The sequence below is a fragment of the Cryptomeria japonica genome, chromosome 1 (assembly GCF_030272615.1).
Source record: "Cryptomeria japonica chromosome 1, Sugi_1.0, whole genome shotgun sequence".
NCBI lineage: Eukaryota > Viridiplantae > Streptophyta > Pinopsida > Cupressales > Cupressaceae > Cryptomeria > Cryptomeria japonica.
In genome coordinates, this window is record NC_081405.1 from 79,753,856 (window position 1) to 79,775,611 (window position 21,756).

Genomic DNA, 21,756 nt, shown 5'->3' on the forward strand with positions numbered 1-21,756 from the left:
TTGGTCAGCCCTTATCTCCCACCATGTCTAGAGAAAGGCAAGAAAAACAAGCTACTAAACACAAAACTTATGATGACATCAGTATCCATGATACCAACAATGATTCCTCATCAAGTGAATCTGAAGCCTTTGAACCTCCAGAAAAAGATATTCATAAATGTCAAAAGGATAAATATTTCCAAAAAATGATGAAGGTTATCATGGCTAGAGAAAAAGAAGACTATTTCCTAAAACTAGCAAAACAAGGCACTAAGCTTCCTACTGGTTATGATGTGGAGACCCTCATCACTAAAGAGGAAGAGACACCATTTCAATTTCTAAACAAATAATTACAAGCATTACAAACTAAGATCACAAAACTGAAAAAACAAAGACAAATCACCAAAGCAATATTCTCTGGACACAATATGCCCATTCCCATTTGACAAAAACCTCTACATGCCTCCATTTCCCTCAAACGTAAAAATGCCTAAGTTTAAAAAATATGATGGGAATACAAATCCTCAAGATCATATTAGAGAATTTTTTTCTTTATGTATGGAATTCATGCACGACCAAACGTATCTCATGCGCCTTTTCCCGAGAAGTTTAGGGGGGCAAGCTATGGAATGGTTCTCAAGTCTACCTATGGGAATAATTTTTTTTGAAGAATTAATCCAACTATTTCTACAACAATACTCCTATAACATTCATCACCCAGTCACTATGATAGAGCTTTGCAATACCAAACAAAAAATGGGAGAACCCTTTCTCACTTTTCTCCAACAATGGAGAAAGATGTTCTCTAGATATTCACGAACTATTCCAGATTTTGAGAAGATGGATATCTTTATTAACAACTTAATCCCTAAATTGAAATACAACATCTAGATGCAAGTACATCCTTCATTCAACAAAATGGTAGATAATGCCCTCAAAATGGAAGATGTGCTTATAAAAAAGGGAGATATATCACTTCGGAAAGAAACATCTCAAGGTTCTAGTTCTAAAGAAAAGAACAAATACTGGAAATATGACAAAGATAAAAATAGAAACATTGTTAATTGTAGACATCTAAAAATGGTCAATGCTTGTGGAGTCATACTTTAACATTTGCGCATTGCCTTATTTTAGGGTTCTTGCATCGCATTAACATTTCTCCTATGTCACACACTTGGTCTTTATCATTTGCGAACATCGAGTCCTTCTTCTGCATTCTTCATTTATCTCACTTTCGAATTTGGTCTTGTCGATAACAATCTTCAATATGATTTTGATCGATCTTATCCTATCGCATCAATGTGCGTGTTAATTTGTCATCATTTTGGACATCGTCAATCCTAATTAGGGTTTTGTCATCTTATCAATCTTGTCGACTTGCAATCGATTTGTCATCGATCGTTGTTATTTTCAATCTTGTCATCTTGCGATCGATTTGTCATCGATCGTGGTCATTTTCAATCATGTCAATTTGGATCAATTTGTCATTTGTTCCTCGTCAATTGGCGCATTTGTCAATCAAATCATTTATCAGCATTGGTCTTTTATCAAGTCAGAATCATGATCAAATCAATCTTTTATCAGGACCTAATTGTCATTCTTGCATTTTCTAATTCATCTTCTAGGGTTTCATGATTTATTCATTTAACCTTGTTTGTCCTTTCTCCCTCTAGGATAAATGATTTATTTATTTATCCTAAGTCTTCTCATAGCAATTAAATGTTTATTTAATTGGCTAACTAATTCCTCCCTCTTTGTGAATTAATTAATAAATGAAAAATTGTTAATTAATTCACTTAATTCCTAATTTCCTAATTTTCATCAATTTCCTCATTTTCTAATTTCCTAATTTCTAATTCATCTAATTTTAATTCTCTCCTATTTTTCTCCGCATTTCATGGGAATGACATTTCAAGTTGTCATAATTTGTCATAATTGACAATCAATCAATTTTGACATAGAAATTTGTCATAGTTTTGTCATGAATTATCAATCAATCAATCTTGCATAGAAAGTGCAAATTTGTCATTCTTGATTTGCAATTTCCATTCAAATCTCTTCATGCTAATTTGATCTTTTCTTCAATTTGTCTATAAATTGGATGAATTTCTTCAATCAAGGTCCCTGATCCCCTGATCCCTGATCCCTGGTTGAATCAATCACGCTTCTAGTATTCTTGCACTACTATCTTGTCTACTTGCTTTCACATTAGGTTTATGCACTTGAAGGTGATATCCACAAACAAAATCTATTTGAAGGAGAAAGAAGGACAATGGAGCCACATGAAGGAGACATTCAAGTTTGCAATGGTTTGCGTTTGAATTGATGTCTTGTTTTCATGTCTTTATTGAGTGTTTTTAGGATTGTTATCACTGCATTTTAGTTTTCGTGATTGAACTAGGCTAATGTTTACTTGCTTTGATGATTTCCACATTTCCTATCTACATTAATTGGTGAACCCGATGTGAACTAACCCCCTAACCATGCTTTTGAGTTGATTTACAAGTGAAAAACCCAAGAAACAGGGTAATGCAGGGTTTTCTGAGAACTTCTGTGCTTGTGTGAGACAATCTACGCCTATGTCAAGCATTCTACGCCTGTGTCAAGGACAATTTGTGCCTCTGTCAAGCATTTTGCACCTGTGTGAGACATTTTGTGCCTGTGTAGGGCCAGAAACAGAGGTAAAAGGTAGTGTTTTTTACTTGCAAATTGTTTTGTTTTGCATTTTGTTTCTGCTTTTTGGTTTTTGGTACCGATTCTCTGTGCAACACCTTGGCATACACATGAAAAAGACAACAAATGAAACTACTAACACATTGTATGTAGGTTCGCTAGTCAAAGACTAAGAAAATCAAACTTCTGACTTGGTGGTTTTGCAGGTTGCCTTATACTCCAACTAAACTTGGTGTTTGTAATTAATAATTAGGCACTAGTATGATTTCTAAATAGAATGGAATGAATGTATGTTTGCTTTGAGTGTTGAGTTTGACATTGGAGTAGGAGAGTATGCTCTCATCCTTCTTAGGGTGATAAAAAATCTAGATCTTTGATACCATCCTCATGTTTTGATTATGTGTTACCTTTAGAGGGCCTGCCTTCCCAACCATTTGCTTTTGCAAGAAACTGACAATCGTGAGAAGGGAACGACCCAAAGTGAGTACAGTTAGAATACCTTGGCATTCTAACTCACTATAAATAAATACCTGATGAGCAAAAGCTTTGAAGGAAGGGTTATGTGGGAATTGTAGTTACTTGGGAAGTGATGACCCTTGGACTCTTTCTCATATCAACATCTAATTAGGGCCTCATGGTCTAAATTGTGCTTGTGTGACTACATTTGTTTGGTATCTTGGTGGGCTTAATGTCTCAATCATGCTTGCGTGACACCAAGGAGTAACACTTAACAAAAATCCTTACTAAACACCTTGTATTTAGAGACCAAAAATCCTTCTAGTTGCTTGAGAAGGACAAGTTCAGATACTTGGAAGAGATACTAAGTTCGCCATGGGGAGATTTCCATGGGGACTGATGCTTGGCTACCCTAAGAAGTGAGTACCGTGGAGGGGAGCCTGTGGGGTCAAGCATCTATATATTCTCCTTGAATCCCATAACGAGTCTACCTCTCAAGTACCTAATGTCCTTGCCTACCATAAGAAATGTGTCAATGGGCATGATTGTCTTGAGTCTAAGTTGAAATATCTTGTCTTCTTTGCTTGTCAAAAGTTGAATTGTATCTCATTTCAAAAACAAGGCAAATTGATTCAAAACAAGGTTAAACATAAGAACATTTCATCCAACAGAGTTCAAAACACTTTTAAACATGGTTGTCAAACATTGTTCAAAATCTTGTCTCAACATTCATGTCACTTAGATTTAGGTTCATCCTAGGTTTTCATTTTGCAAATTCATTGTCAATTACCAAGGTTAAGGTTTCATCTAGGTCATACTCCTTTGCATATCAATAAGGGTCATCCATTTGCATGTGTCCTCTTGCATTAGAGTAATACCATTTTCATACATTCATATTCGCATACCTAGGTCTCTTCATTAAGCTTAGGTCATTATCATATCATATTAGGATCATTTGCATAGTAATTGTCCCTTTGCATATAGTGTCAAAACTTTGGTTTGTCATACTTGAATAATCCAAATCTTTGAATAAACCCTAAGTCATTGTTAGGAAGTCTAGAAATTATCAAACTTTTGTCTTTTTGTCATCAATGTCATTTGGTCAAACCTAGCTTAGTATCCAAGCATATAGGGGAGACATTGTCATTTTGTCCTTTTGTCACTTGGTCCTTTTGTCCTTTGAGGTCTAGACATCATTTCAATTTCCTAAGGGTCTCATTTTTAGAATTGCATTCATGAGTTTGTCAAAATCTTGAAAAACAACAAAAACATTAAGTTGCATTGTCATCCTTTAGGTTGCATTTGTCAATCCCATTAGTTGCATTGCATAGTGACATGTTTGTTGAAATGAGGTCTCAACCTTCTTACAAAGCCATGTCATCACAATTGAGCAATCAATCATGTCAATCCAATCTCTACATGTCTCAGAACTTAGATCAAACTTATCATGATGATGTAAATGTCCAAATACAAAAACTAGAGGAGAAACTAGCTCAAGAAAATGAGATTTTGGAACAAAGAGTGAAAAAAATTGAGAAGAATAGATCACAAATGTCCAAAATGTTTCAAAAATTTCCAAGTCAAAATCCAAAGATTGAGCCAATTGATGTAAGATCTCTTCTTGAACGATCAGACATACCAGTTCTCCTCTCACAAATAGAGATGATGAAACAATTTCAAGAAAAGAGACAACATCAATTTCAACATTATGTGCCTCCACAACAAGAACAAGAAGGTGTTTACTATCAATCATATTTTCAACCATCACAACCAATTGTTCAATAGTTCGAACATTTCCAACAGACACAACCAATGGTCCAATTTCAACAATATGTCCAACCAACTATACAATGTCAACAAATAGTTCAACCAATGGTGGAATATCAACAAGTTCAATCAACATATCAATGTCAACAACCACAACCAAACATTCAAAAACAAAGCTTGCAACATGCACCAAGCCAAATTTTGAACATTTCAAACCAATTTGATCAACATCTAGTTCGAAATCAAAACATGACATCAAACCAAGACCAAATTCTTGCGAAACAAGTTCAAATTCCAGATACAACCATGTCAAAACCTCGAAAGAAAGGTGGCTTCATTGCAAGGCTCTTAAGGAACCTACCAAGTGAGTTATTTAAAGAAGATCAAGATAATACACTTATGTCTAGCAATGCCTCATCCCCCCGCAAAGAAATGGACTCTCCAGTGGCATCTATCCCTACAACTTTAGAAGTTTCACAAGAACCTTCTATATTGTCCTCATCAAACAATACACCCAAGGATGCAATTATCCAAGGGCTATCCATAATTGATTGCCAAGATAATCCAATTCATGATGCACATCCTTGTCATGTTTCAGAAATACAAGACCCAATGCCACCATGCACTTTATCGCCATTACCTATTTTGGAGGACCCCATTTAAAGTCCCTCTTCCTTATGTTCAAGCATTGATTCCTTGCTAGAATCCATCACAAATGTTCAAAGTGCATTTCCTTCATGCCAAAACATTAATCCTTTGCCAAAATCCCCCATGCATATCCAAAGTCCAACCTCATGTCAAGAGGATAATTTAGAGCATGAAGAAACATGTCTTGAAATAGATGAAGATCAAGATCTTGAAACCTTATCATCCCATCCAATTGTTGACCAGGACCCCATGTTCCCAGACACTCACGATGATTCCCCTATTCTTGTCCATCCTATCCAAAGTCCTATTGACACTCCCTTCCCTGAGCAAGATCAAGATATCCTAGTCCATCCAGTCCCAAATGATCCCATTCCATTTCATGAAAAAAATGTCCTTTCAAATCCCATTGACATTTCACTTCCTAAGAAAGATCAAGATATCCCTTCCATCCTTTCCGATGATCCCAACTCCTATGATCAAACCCTCCAATTGACTTGGCCAACTTATAGAGTGAACCTATTTGGTTACTAACTCTCTCACTTTAGGCTCTGCAGGACCTAGGCAGGTATACCTACTCACTAGTTGTTCCTTCAGCTAATGCTTTTTATAGCAGATTTAGTGTCTTAATCTGATATCTCCTAGTCTCAGAATGGCATAAGTTTCTTAAACAGATTGATTTCAGATGTGTGTATTGATCTATGTATCTTGTAAAAGCATATATGTTACACTTTGGCTAAATTACCTTACTATACTTACTCTACTAATCCTAATGCTTAAAAGTAAAGGGTAATTGGGATGGTTAAAGGGTTTGTTTACAAATGATTAGTGCCTTTCCTCTTATTTGGGCTACAGAGTCTTATATTTCTTCAGGACTTATTGTGTAAACTTATGAGATAGTTTTTAAACCCACCCCCTCTCGATGAGTCTGTCAGTTACTATTTCTTATGAGCTCTACTTCAATGTCTATATTGTAAACCGCTTGAATGAATTTAACCCTAACTTTAAGAGACCATCCAAGGAAGAAATACAGGGAACAATTAAAATTCACAAGTAAATCTTTTTTGATCCAAATCTACAATATGAAACACAAAATTTCACTGGAAGAACACAAATAACCTTATCTCCTTTAGATAATATCACAAACAACTACCTTTTGAAAATATGTTAACTCTCAACACATATGAGAAAGAAAATGCAACTGGTATAATTTTTGATAAAAAGTTTAAAAGTACAAAATTGCCTCCACCTCTTGTCTCTCTATATTCTTTCTTCTCTCTTTACATTTTACATCACACATATATATGTGTTTGAATGGTTTTCATACCCCTTTGGGTGAAAAGACACCCCCCTTTTAAATAAAAATAATTCCAAATCCCGAAATTGCCTTAGTTTATGTAATTAATTGTCACTTTACAAGTTGTTTAGGCATATTAGAGGTATTTTAAGGCTATTTTATGGGTATATAATGGATAAATGGTCTTTAAATGATGTAAATACCCCCTTTGGTGCTTCATACTCCATTTTTTATGCCCATTATTGTGTTTATGTTATGGTTTCGTATTGTGCAACAAATATAAAATATATTACTTGTACCTATTCAATATATATATGTATATATATATTTAGAAATTTTCTTGCTCCTTGTCTTGGAATTTGGAATTCTAAAAATTGCAAATTTTAGGGTTCCAAAACCTTCCTCAAAATCTCAATATCCAAAATACATTTTTTCTCCATCAGTCCACCACCCGTCAAGGTGTGTGCCAATGTTGATCTTGTCTTCATTTCCATCCATTGAAGCCCAATTCTTCCAATACCCTATCCATTATCCAATGCATATTTTCCATCCTTAGATCCCTTTGGTCCAATCCTTTGCATAAATCCTTGCCTTAGTTTCATCTCATTTTCCATGTCCTTATCCTGCCAACGTCTTTGAGCATGCTTTTAAAGATCATGGTCCATTTATTTCAAGGCTACTATGCAAACAAAAAGATGTTTGAGTCCTTCTTCCATCCCCTATCATGTGTCCATTTTCAACTAAAAAGTCAAAATACAAAAAAAAAAAAAAGTGAAAAAAGAAGACAAAAGAAAAAAAGTAAAGCAAAAATAATTCGTCCACTGGTGAAAACCTGACAAACAGGCGCCTTGGGAAAGTACCGTGATGAAAACCTGGCAAACAGGCATCATGCGTAATTTATGAACTTCTTGCACACCACACTTGGGGGCAGGTTTCCTCCTTCATATCCTATTGCCCTTCATTATCCTATCGAACTCCTATCATTACCCTTCATATCCTATTGTCCCTCATGTCCATTTTCCCTTTCCACCTTTGATCTTGACAAGGCTGAGGATCATCATGAGCATCATGCATCTTGTTTGTAGCTTTCAGTCTATCATAGCTTTTGGTCATTTATCCATTTCCTTATTACAACCTTTCATCCATATTCCCTAGCTTATTGTAACTTTTTGCCACTATCCCTTAGCCTATCTCGACCTTCAGTCCATGTCCCTTATCCATTCTTGGTCTTGCTTATCCTATCCATATCTTATCACTATCCATACACTCTGTTTCATTCCTTGATCTTGATCTGACATAAGGACACAAAATTTAAACATGGTTTCAAAAACCTCTTGACATGTCCCTCATGCCATGTTCCTGCTTTACATTGTCATATCTAGTCTCTTGTCCCATCACGCAATAGCCCTTGAAAATTGCATCTATATTGTCTCCATGATAAAAGGCCTTTTTCTTCCCTCTATCCACCAACATTTCAGAAAGCCTATTTATTCACCTATCATATTCCTTGCCTTGCTAGACACTGGGGGTAAAATCATAAAAAATCAAATAACGTCCTGAAAAAATCATAAAAAATCAAATAATGTCCTGAAAAAATCATAAAAATTGAAAAATGTCCTGAAAAAAATCCCTAAACATCAAATAATGTCCTGAAAAAAAAATCCCTAAAAAAAATCAAATAATGTCCTAAAAAAATGAACACAAAAAATATTGTAAAATCTCGAAAAAAATAAGAAAATATCCCCTTTGTGCTTAGACAGATCACTAAGCATACCTCCAACGACATGCAATCATACACTGTGCTTTATTGAAATCACACATTAACAGATGAGCTTTTTCAATCAAATCAGACATTCAAGCTGATCACAATTGTCATATCAATCACTCAACATCAATATCATTCGTCCTTGGCACATTATCATGAGTCTTATACAAGGTGTGGTATACTCGAAACCAGGCTGTGCCCTGTCTTAGACGGGGTACCGCATTCCCTGAAACCAGACATCATGATCGTCTTATCAACACTTTCAACTTTTGAAAATGTAGATCAAGATGTTTGTTTGACTTGTTGGAATTAGCGAGTCTTATCATTTATTGATTTATCTTCGATCATGTTCCTATGTTGCTCGATGATGTCACTGAGTGATTTAGAGTGACTGGGATGGTTCATGGTCCTCTTTTTTTTGTGGTGTTTGCTGTTTGTGGAATGTTTGTCACAAACTGGGGCAAATATATCATTGGGTGTCTGTGATAAGTACGTTCACTTTGTGAATGCTGCACATACCTCGACCCTTGATGCATGCACCCTAGGATGCTTCACTCATTCCTTGTGTGTGATGTGTCTGTCTTTTGCAAATGGGGTTGCATTATCGCTCTGGCCTTCATTGCCATGTTGCACCAAATCCATTTTGCCATATCAAATAAAGGTTCTCACCTACTTATGTGCATTTGTGAAAGCAAGTTTTCCTTCATCTCTAACTATCCTCTATCTAATTTCTTCTTACTAACATTTCTTCGGTCAGTCTTGGCGATCCGTTCGAACCTATCATTTTCTATCATTATTATTGATCAATTGGCCTCTTTTCTACATGTTTCTAGCCAATTCCTTGAGGGGGCATGCATATGTCATTGTCAGTGTTTGGGGCATTTTCATTATTGTTCTTTGAAACAATGCTTAAAATCGCATTGTCTCAAAGAGGGGCAAAATGTAGACATCTCAAAATGGTCAACGCTTGCGGAGTCATACTTCAACACTTGCGCATTGCCTTATTTTAGGGTTCTTGTGTCACATTAACATTTCTCCTATGTCGTGCACTTGGTCTTTATCATTTGCGAACATCGAGTCCTTCTTCTGCATTTTTCATTTATCTCGCTTTTGAATTTGGTCTTGTCGATAACAATCTTCAGTATGATTTTGATCGATCTTATCCTGTCGCATCAATGTGCGTGTTAATTTGTCATCATTTTGGACATCGTCAATCCTAATTAGGGTTTTGTCCTCTTATCAATCTTGTTGACTTGCAATCAATTTGTCATCGATCGTTGTTATTTTTAATCTTGTCATCTTGCGATCGATTTGTCATCAATCGTGGTCATTTTCAATCATGTCAATTTGGATCAATTTTTCATTTGTTCCTCGTCAATTGGCACATTTGTTAATCAAATCATTTATTAGCATTGGTCTTTTATCAAGTCAGAATCATGATCAAATCAATCTTTTATCAGGACCTAATTGTCATTCTTGCATTTTCTAATTCATCTTCTAGGGTTTCATGATTTATTCATTTGACCTTGTTTGTCCTTTCTCCCTCTAGGATAAATGATTTATTTATTTATCCTAAGTCTTCTCATCGCAATTAAATGTTTATTTAATTGGCTAACTAATTCCTCCCTCTTTGTGAATTAAATAATAAATGAAAAATTGTTAATTAATTCACTTAATTCCTAATTTCCTCATTTTCTAATTTTCCTAATTCCTAATTTCCTAATTTTCATCAATTTCCTTATTTTCTAATTTCCTAATTTCTAATTCATCTAATTTCAATTCTCTGCTATTTTTCTCCTAATTTCATGGGAATGACATTTCAAGTTGTCATAATTTGTCATAATTGACAATCAATCAATTTTGACATATAAATTTGTCATAATTTTGTCATGAATTATCAATCAATCAATCTTGCATAGAAAGTGCAAATTTGTCATAATTTGTCATATGTGTCATTCTTGATTTGCAATTTCCATTTGAATCTCTTCATGCTAATTTGATCTTTTCTCCAATTTGTCTATAAATTGGATGAATTTCTTCAATCAAGGTCCCTGAACCCTTGATCCCTGATCCCTGGTCGAATCAATCACGCTTCTAGTAATCTTGCGCTACTATCTTGTCTACTTGCTTTCACATTAGGTTTATGCACTTGAAGGTGAGGTCTGCAAACAAAAGCTATTTGAAGGAGAAAGAAGGACAATGGAGCCACATGAAGGAGACATTCAAGTTTGCAATGGTTTGCATTTGAATTGATGTCTTGTTTTCATGTCTTTATTGAGTGTTTTTAGGATTGTTATCACTGCATTTTAGTTTTCGTGATTGAACTAGGCTAATGTTTACTTGCTTTGATGATTTCCACATTTCCTATCTACATTAATGATGGGGTAGTAGACACCATTAAAGAAAAAACAAAATCCACAATATTTAACTTGGCTAGTGGCACGCAAGCACTCAAGGCAGCTGAAACTGCAGCAAAAAATTTGCCACAAAAATCAAGAGAATGGTTTAAAGAGAAATCTTGGATTTCAAAGCCTAAGCATGAGTTTACTCCTCTAGATGAATCATATGAATCAGCTTTTAAAACTTTATTAGCAAATGATCTGATAACATTTCCAAACAATTCTAGACCGTATGATGCAGAAATTAAACCCAAATGGTGGAGAGAAACCGAATACCGTGACTACTATCGGAATAAGGGACATAACACAAACAATTGCATGAAACTCTGACATGAAATTCAAGATCTCATCGATGCTGGCAAAATTATTGTTGGAAATCATGCGACTAATGCTGATCATAAGGCCTTTAAAGATCCTTGACTAACTTATGAACAAAGAGATTCCTCAAAATCCAAGGGAGGTGCTAGAGTCAATTATACCTACACTAACAATGACAACGTGATCAACATGATTGAATCTTCCCAACCTGAATATTGCAATGTGATCATAATCAAAGATAAACAAAATCAAGCACAAATTGTTAATGCTATGACCCGCACCGCTCAAAAGAAGGTTACTCTCCAAGGAGCTAGTTCCTCAACTTTTGCTCAAACAACATCAAACCTACCAACTCCTTCAAATAGAAAAACAGACACAATCACGGCCAAATCAAAATAGCTATCTTCATCATCCTCTCCCAGTTATAGTATTGTTGAACAATTGAAAAGAACTAATGCTCAAACATTTTGGAACTGCTTAAGATCTTTGTTTCTCATAGAGAGGTCCTGGGCAAGGCTTTTCTCACCACTAGTGTCCCTAAAGATTTAGATGTAGATCGGTTTCAATCTATGGTGGGTCACCTAACTTCACCTCATTACCTCACTTTCTTTGAAGAAGATGATAACTCAATAAGTCACCCGCATAACCAGCCATTACACATCGAAGCTATGATCCATAAACACCAAGTTAAATGTGTTTTGATAGATGGAGGCGCTGGGTTGAATATCTGTACCTACAATCTACTGAGACAACTAGGATTTTCTAAAAATGTTATTGATCCAACAAAGATAATAACAATCAAAGCTTATGATGAGGAAGAAAGAACCTCTAAAGGTCTAGTACTATTACCAATTAGGGTAGGACCTATGGAAAGAGATGTCATCTTTCAGGTCCTTGACCTTCCTCTTTCATACATCATCTTACTGGGCATGCCATGGATTCACGAAATGAAAGTAGTACCATCTACGTATCATCAGTGCTTGAGATTTCCTTATAATGGAGTTGAAGTCAATATTCCTATTGATTTAAGCTATACCTGCAATGCATTAACGTAGAGTGTTGATGCTTTTGTTCCTCATAATAGATTAGCCTCTACAGTTGAAAGTTCGAAATCTTTGTTGAAAGATTTAGAGAAGAAAATGAAAATCACAAACACTGGCATGGATGGCTACAAGATAGAGTCTATACTCTCACTAATGTATCTTCCTCTATCACCAAGACAGTTGAGAAAATCATTAGAGGTTATGAAGCCACAAATCTCAGCTCCAAGAGTCATTTATAATGGTCTCTTTATACAATCCTCTACTTCCCTTGCAGATGAAACAAAAGAGGATGCTGCTCTCAAATGACTTTTCAAAGAAGATAGTGCAAACGAAGAAATACGACATTGTGAGATTTCCGCGACACAATATGGTCCAGGCTATAAGATGCTTCAACGCATGGGATATTCAAGTATCGGTCCTCTAGGTAAGCATCAAGAAGGTATTGTTGAACCTATTTAGTTACAAACTAAGCCTATGAATGAATAAGCTAGACTGGGATACGATCCAAGAAAGTCATCAGATCAGAAATGTACTCCTCACCATCAACTTAAGTAGAGGAAAAAGGTACTAACTTCAACATCACATGAAATTAATACTCAACAAACTCAGGATGAGTGTGATGATGAATAAGAAGAATTGCCAACCTAGAGAGAGGAAGAAGATGGTAATAAAGTTCCGATTGTATTAGCTATAACACTACAGGAAGTAGAAATCCCAAAAGATATGAGAGAAGAAGTATACAAAATTAGAGAATTGTTTGCATGTACCATTGAACATTCTGGTCACGTATACTGGCAGACAACAAGTAGATGATTTCGAAACTGATTCAAATGAGTATGAATGGGGTCCAAACCATCTCTTAGATGCATCTACTACAAAACCCCTGAAGAATCCAATGATATCCCAGATGACACACAAGAGCTGATACACTTAAAGATGCAAAAAGAAATAGAAGAAATCAGATTAAAAAGATAAGAAGACTATGAACAATAGTTGGAGGAAGAAAGGACACAAGAAATTTCTTCACCTACTAACTCTCCCTCTAATGAGATAGGACAAATCAGGTATGGAACTACAAAAGAAGAATTATAAGCTATAGAAATAGGATTAGTTATCAGTCCAGAGGAAGCTAAATGGAATAGACAACAGGGATTAACAGAACCATCAAGGTTATGTCCACAAGTGTGTCAAATACAAGTGATCAATGAACCAAATCATGAAGGAACTTTCATCATCAAAGATGTAGGTATTGATACTATATATACTTTTACTTAACCACTTGAAGACGAGTCAAAAACTTCATCTTATGACTCTGGTAACTCAGACAGAAGCTCTATTTATAACAATAACTATTCAACAACACATTATGACTACTCTGTCATGAATGTTGAGATGTTGTCTGCTGACCCTATTATGTCACACCATGGTATGTAGTCTAGTCCAAATTAGGTGAGAACACTAGAAGTAGGTCAGTTGGGTTAGGTCCAATAAATACTAACATGAATTTCGATAATCATGTTGTAACTCTTCCTGGTCTCAAGACACATATGCAAGGTAGTCTTCTGGAACTCGACTGGTCGGTTTGAAGTCATGATGATAGTACCATGAACTCCCTTGAACCTGTTCAAACTTTATCTTTGATACATCTTGAACTGATTGATTGTACTCTTTATAACCAACCTTTGAATATACCCACCTTTGCCAATGACTACACACTATCCTGCTATCTTAATGCAGTGGAACCAATGAACTCTTCCACCAGTGAGAAAAGTGAGAAAATGACTGAAACAGACATCAAGTGTCTTAGTCACAAAAATCAAGAAAAGAAAAATAAGAGATTTGATGGTGAAAAACACATTGTGGCGGTGTCAAAATCAAAAATATTGAAAATAAAGGATGTACCTAAAGGTGAAAACCTCTCTAAGGCATCTGAAGGTGAGATACTTGATATGCTACCAATTCACTTCCAAGAAAGGTCTTTGATACTGATTGAACCAACTCAACCAGTCAATATTAGAAGTCAGGAAATGCCACATATCATTCATTTATCTCAATCACTATCAGTAAAAGAATTGAAATATTTTAGCAACCTCTTTTCAGAAAAGAAGATCAACTTTGCATGGACATACTCTGATATGCTAGGACTAGATCCCGATCTCATCATGCATCATCTCTCTATTACACCAGGGGTTAAACTAGTCAAGAAAAAACTTTGTAAGATGCATCCTCATGTGGCACTGCTAGTCAAGGTTGAGCTAGAAAAATTGCTGAAAGCTAGATTTATCAGAGCTATAGACTATGCAGAATGGATACCAAACATAGTACCTATATCAAAGGTAGAAAAATCTATTAGAGTTTGCAGAGACTTCGTGGATCTCAACAAAGCATGTCTGAAAGACAATTTTCCATTCCCCATCATTGATATGATAGTAGATATGATTGTTGGATATGAGATGCATTCATTAATGGATGGATTCTCTAGTTACAATCAGATCAAGAAAAGATAACCTGCACATGTGCATGGGGCACCTTTTGCTGGAATGTTCTACCATTTGGGCTAAAGAATGCAGAAGAAACTTACCAAAGAGCAGTAACCACTATCTTCCACGTTATGATGCACAAAAATATGGAAGATTATGTTGATGACACCTTAGTAAAAACCATGAAGAGATCTACACATATTCAAGAACTAGGCCTCATACTAGATAGAATGGAAAGATTCAAGCTCTGGTTAAATCCTAAAAAGTGTTCATTCAGAGTAACATCAAGGAAATTGCTTGGTTACATAATTTCAAAGAAATGAATTGAGGTTGACCCTAAAAAGGTCCAAGCTATAATGGAAATGCCTCCACCCAATAATATCAGTCAAATGAGAAGTTTACAAGGACATCTTCAACCAATAATGGGCTTTATATCTCGGCTAGCAAACAAAGCTCAACCCTTCACAAAGGTATTAAGGAAAGGAGTTCAATACAACTGGGATAAAGATTGTGAACAACATCTAAAATAAATCAAAGATTATCTTTCTAATCCACCCATTTTGATGTCACTGATTCAAGGTAAGCCATTGATTCTATACATATTAGCTACAGATACTTCATTGGGGGCACTTCTAGCACAACAGGATGAGAATAAAAAAGAAAGAGCCATATATTATATCAGTAGAACATTGGTGTCTTATGAAATAAACTATACAATGATAGAAAAGGCCTGCCTGGCATTAGTCTTTGCTTCACAAAAATTAAGACACTACGTGTTAGCACACTCTATTAAGCTGGTAGCTAAGATTGACCCACTCAAATATCTTCTCAATAAAGAAATGCTCATAGCAAGACTAGATAAATGGGTCATGGTTCTTATGGAATTTGGTATTGAATATGTGGAACATAAAGCCATCAAAGGACAAGTTATTGCAAACCAACTTGTTGATGCTCCACTTGAAGACACTCAACCTCTGCATATAGAATTTCTAAATGAATCAATCATGCACCTTACTCAAAAATCATGGAAGATGTTCTTTGATGGGTCTTTCACTCAACACGGTTCTGGTGCCAAAATACTTTTTATTAATCCTCAAAAATATTCAATCCCAAAAGATTACAAGATTCTCTTCCCTTGCACAAACAACATTGCAGAATTACACATCTATGGGGATTCTCAACTCATTATCAACCAAATCAATTATCTATATTAGACAAGAGATGAGAAACTAATGCCTTATAAGAGAATAGTGGATGATCTTAAGAAATACTCTACCTTTGTCTCATTTTAGCAGATCCCCAGATCAGCAAATAAAGCAGCGGATGCAATGGCCACCTTGGCATCCATACCACAGCTACAGGAATCTAATTTTTTCTTTGAATACCTGGTGGAAGAGTTACATTATCCTACCTATGATTCTCCTAAGTCCCAGATGGTCTATTCTATTATTGAACATGAATCATCTCACTATAGCCACATTTACTCTTACCTACGTGACCAAGTTGTCCCTGCTATCTTTCCCAAAATGAAAAAAGAAACCTAATCCAAAATGCATCACGGTACGCCATCATTGCTAATGACCTACTTAGGCGAGGTTTAGATAGTACTTTTCTTAGATGCCTAGAAACTAAGGAGTCCCAATGCGCATTATTTGAGGTTCATGAAGGTGTTTGTGGATCCCATTTAAACGGTCTAACTTTAGCGTGAAAACTACTAAGGGCTGGCTACTACTGGCCAGACATAGAGAAAGAAGCTATAAAAATTGCTAAAACTTGTGAAAAGTGTCAGCTACATGGGAACCTTATATACGCTCCAGCAAGGGATCCATACCCTTTGTTACACATTGGCCCTTTCAACAGTGGGTGTTTGATCTAATTGGCCAAATATATCCTGCATCATCTAACGGACACAAGTTTATCATAACTGCCACTGAGTACTTCACTAAGTGGATAGAAGCTCTTTCTCTCATCAAAGAAACCAATAAACAAGCAGCTCTGTTCATCCTTAATTATATCATCTGCAGGTATGGTATACCTTCATCCATTATAATTGACAATGGAGGACAGTTCAAGAACAAAGATCTAAATGAACTCTATGAAAAATTCAAAATAAAACAACACTAGTCATCTATGTACTACCCTCAAGGTAATGGACAAGTTGAAGCATCTAACAAGAATCTGTTGACTATCTTACATAGAATAGTAAATAAATTTGGAAAGGATTGGCATCTACAACTCAATCTTGCCCTGTGGGCTTATAGAACAAGTATCAGAACACCTACTGGGGCTACACCTTTTTCTTTGGTGTATGGGTCTGAAGTAGTATTACCTATTGAAGTGGAAATACCATCTCTAAGAGTTTCTTTGCAAGGTCTTGTTACTGATGAAGACTACATAATAGCTAGATTGTAAGAACTCAAATTGCTAGATGAATGTCGGCAAGTGGCGTTTGATCATCTAAGAGCATATCAAAAGAGAATGTCTAGAGGGTATAACAAAAAGGTTTGATAACGAGAATTTTGAGTTGGTGACCTTGTTTTGAGAGAAAATCCTAAGAAACAATAGTTTCAAGACAACAAAGGGAAGTTTGAACCCAACTGGTTGGGTCCCTACATCATTACTACAACCTTTGGCTCTAGTGCCTATCAAATCTCAACATCGTAAGGAGAAAAGCTCCATGAACCGATCAACACCATCCACTTAAAGAAATTATTCACCTAAATATTCTCTACTCCAGCAGCCTATGCAGCTAAAAAGTCCTAAAGAAATCCCAAAAAAACAAAAAACAAAAGAAAAAAAAAAGGAAAAAGAGAGAAAATGCCTTGGTGAAAACCTGGTAAACAGGCATCTGGGTAAAAAAACAAAATGAATCTCTACCAAGCAAGTGAAAACCTGGAAAACAGATGCCTCTTGTACTCAATCACTCCATCTATCAATGCAACATTGGAATTCCCACTTTCATGCATCTTTGCTTTCACTTGTACATATTTTTGTCGCTTTTGTGACATCCTGGTTCGTTGGAACCCTCATGGCTTGAAACTGATCAATGTTCTAGTCTTAGGATAATCGACAAAGTAATTTACATGTCCTAAGTAGTATCAACCAAGTCATATTTACGTCAATGAAACCTGGTCGTCCACTCCGAGTCGGTCACCTATCTCTTGACTACTAAAGAGTTTTGTCACTGAGTACACAAGCAAACAACATTACTAAAAACAATCACTAAACAGTTTGAGATATGCATAAAATTAGCTTTGTGTGTTGTCTTTTATATTGGTTTTCAATTATTATCCCTCTGAGTAACTTGAGGAAGTCTATCTTGACTAAGAGGAGCAAGGATTGGGGGCATAATATTTTATTTGTTTTCTACTTGTAGGAATGATTCCGATGATCTAGAAACATCTAAATTAGCTGGGTGTCTATGATAAGAACCTTCACATCAAGGTTAAATCACCACACATACCTCGACTCCACTTATTTGAATGCTAGAGGGAGGTTCACATCATTTCTTTGTCTGTTTTGAGGGAATTTATTTATCATGCAATACGGGTCCCTATGAAAGCTGTCTAAGGATATGAACGAAAAAGGGTCATTGCAGACAAGATAATTAATATTGCACATGAAAAGAAAGGAACTCTAATCTGCCTACTATGGTTGTAAAACGCTCAGTGATGAACCTTAAGCATTTCATATCCAATGACTAGGTTTAGGTTGCATTGTATTTTGCATCTCATCTTGCATTTCATTCTGCATTTTGTGAATTTAGAGTGATTTCAGTATGGTAACAATGATCTCTTTATCTTCTAAATGAGAGTTTGAAGCTTCATCATTTCTTAGCTAAGTGGTCTCTTCTTCATCATTTCTCTGATTGAGTACTTGTGTATTGAGATGTTAGCTGCATACATGAGCATTTTATATAGATTCATACATTCATTATCACTCATTTACATTTATCTTATTGCATTGAAAAAATAGAAAAAAAACTCGCATTACTCATTTTCATCTATTTTATTTGCATATGAAAAGAAACAAAAACAAACATCCATATCCATATTGCATTCCTTCATCTATATTGAAAAGATATACATACATATAGAATAAAGCATATATAAAAGTATCTCATAAATCAATCGACACAAGTACAATAAAGTCAAATCAAGATCTCGTATATATATAATGATCAAGTCTCAGGGTACAAAATGATGTCAACTGACATATACAAACTCCCATTGGAGCAAGAATCATAAGGGCTACAAAAAATGGGTGTGTCTACAAAAAAATCTAAGAGCTACACAAAAAGATCTAGCTCTCTGCCTCTCCCTCATCGCCAGGTGGTGGAGGAGGTGGAGCCTGCTAACTCGAATCCTATCGAGGTGCCCGAGCTCCCTCCAATCAAGCCATATACTGAGAGTATAGTACAACCTGCTATGCTACTAGAACTGCTATGCTGTAAGCTGTAACATAATAGGCTATTCAACTCATTTGATGAAGAACCTTGTGCTGAAGAGCTTCTTTCTCTTCCCTCATCACTGTGACCTGACGATCATGCTCTGCCTTGAGCTCCACCTCCTGACGATCATGCTCAGCTACCCGATGATCACGATCTTCTATGAGCTCAGCTAACTGACGATCTCTCTCTACTCTAAGGTCTACTATCTATCAGTCTCACTCTGCCAGCTGTGTATGTGCCATTGTCAACTGTGACTACAAACCCACTAGGTGTGCTCTCATCAACCATGCTACGTCGGCCCCCTGATCCCTCACAGGCTCTCCACCTCCATCTCTACCTCTGACTCCCCCCTACTCCTCTCTCCTCTATCAAACATGTCTTAGGGATTTCTCTCCTCCTCTCCACCACCCTTTGCTGCCCTCACTCCACTCAGCCTCACTCCAACAGCCCCTAGGGATCTACCCTCTCCTCTCTTTTGTTGCCTACCACTAGATGGTACCCTCCTGCTACTAGCACCAGGATTACCAACTGCCCACCTCGGAGCCTTGACTCTTTGTCCCTGCCTTTGTCAATGTCCATATCCCTATGTAGGGGCATCATCCTCTACCTCCTCTATGTGAGGTGCCTACTTTGCTGGATCAGTAAATCTCGGGAAAGGGTGATGTTGAAACCAATCCCTATATTGAGGCAATACCCCCGCATATGCAATATCATCCAGGTAATCCAACCTGAGCCGCTGTAACCCAGTCAGCTCTTGTATGCCCAAGGCGTATGATATCTTTGGTCCCCATCCCCGCCTCTCCTCATCTGCATAACACACGTATGTTGTAAAATCCTGCGAGATCCCCTGAGGTCTGCCATACTGCCTCATCACTTGAGTAACAACAAAATGCTCAACTACTTGCGTTGATCTACCAATAAGAGGTTGGGTCATGAATAGGTCTCTGCGCACAACTCTCCAATCATCCCATGACTCCAAACCCCTGCAAGGTCTCCATGTGACAACTATAAGATCATCCAGCTGTCGTCTCCAATAATCGGTCTTACCCAAATGGGCTTGCATCACATATCCAACATATCTATAAACTATGGGTTGTTGTGGATCTCTGGCCTCATGGACAATCGACCTGCATGTTGGGAGATGCTCCCAGGCCCATACCTAAAAAATCAATACCCCGAGAGCCATACTCTTCCCCTCTTGATAGACGATCTCATGCATCTCACGATACATGTGTGCCAATATACATGAACCCCATCCTATTTTCTGGGGGTGCTCAATGAGTCTCTCCAACATCCTGCCCCATCCAAATAAAAACCCCTGTTGTCCCTAGTCTGGCATAAGAAAACAACCGATGAAACCTGCCAAGATGGAAGCTAGTGGAAAGTCCTCACTGTATCTAGTCATCATGTCATCCCAATTGATCGACCCTGTCAGAATGTCTGCATCATGAAATACCTACCTCAGGGCTAGAAGGCTAGGACATTGTGTTGAATCATAACCTACCTTATCCCCAGCAAAAGGGATACAGAGAATCCTGCATACTTCCTCAGGAGTAATGGTCATCTCCCCATCTGGCAAATGAAATATATTATGCTCTGAATGAAACCTCTCCACTAATGCAGTGAACATACCATGATTCACATGGATATCATGCAACCTGAGAGGATGAGTCAATCTGCATGCATCAATATGGGCCCAGTCTATATCTGATAACTAATAGACTAATTTCATGGTCGGTGGATATACATGTCTGAATAATACATGGGGCAATTGAACCTGCAAAAATAAACAAAAGATCATCAAGAAACATTCCAAATTAGCCTATAAAGGAAGCAAAACATCATGCAAATCCAATGTCATCAACTGCAAAATCAAAATTTCAAGTTTACACCTTCAAAAATACTCACTGTTTTCCAAAGGACAAAACATCATAGATGCAACAACTCGTACGAGTCAGGAATTGGTCTCATACGACAAAACAGTCTGATAGGACACATGACTAGCCCTAGGATGACAAAATAGGCTCTTTTGAATGTTCTCGTATGACAGAAGGGTGTATGTAGAACGACAAAACTAGTAACTTGAAATGATAAAAAAAACTTAATCAATTTGTCGTATGAGATAGGATCCTGTCTCGCATGACAAATCAGATTTCCTGACTTAAACATGCCAAAAACATGAAAAACTCAACAAAAAAATTCAATTTTGAAATGATTAATAGGCATAAGATCAATCGCTTACCGTTGGTTCATAGTTCTGAGATTGATTATATCATCTGTGGCACTTGAATCGACGCTCATGTGTGGGATCCACCATTTTTCTTTACATAAGGCTTTTTGAATTTTCAAACTTGGAGGGTTAAAATGAAATAAAAATGACACTTTTATCCCATATATAGCCAAAACCCTAATTTTTCAACTTGCTCTGATGGACATGAAAATTGTACCCTTAGCTAATTTGCCCATCTTGAATCCATTTTTGGG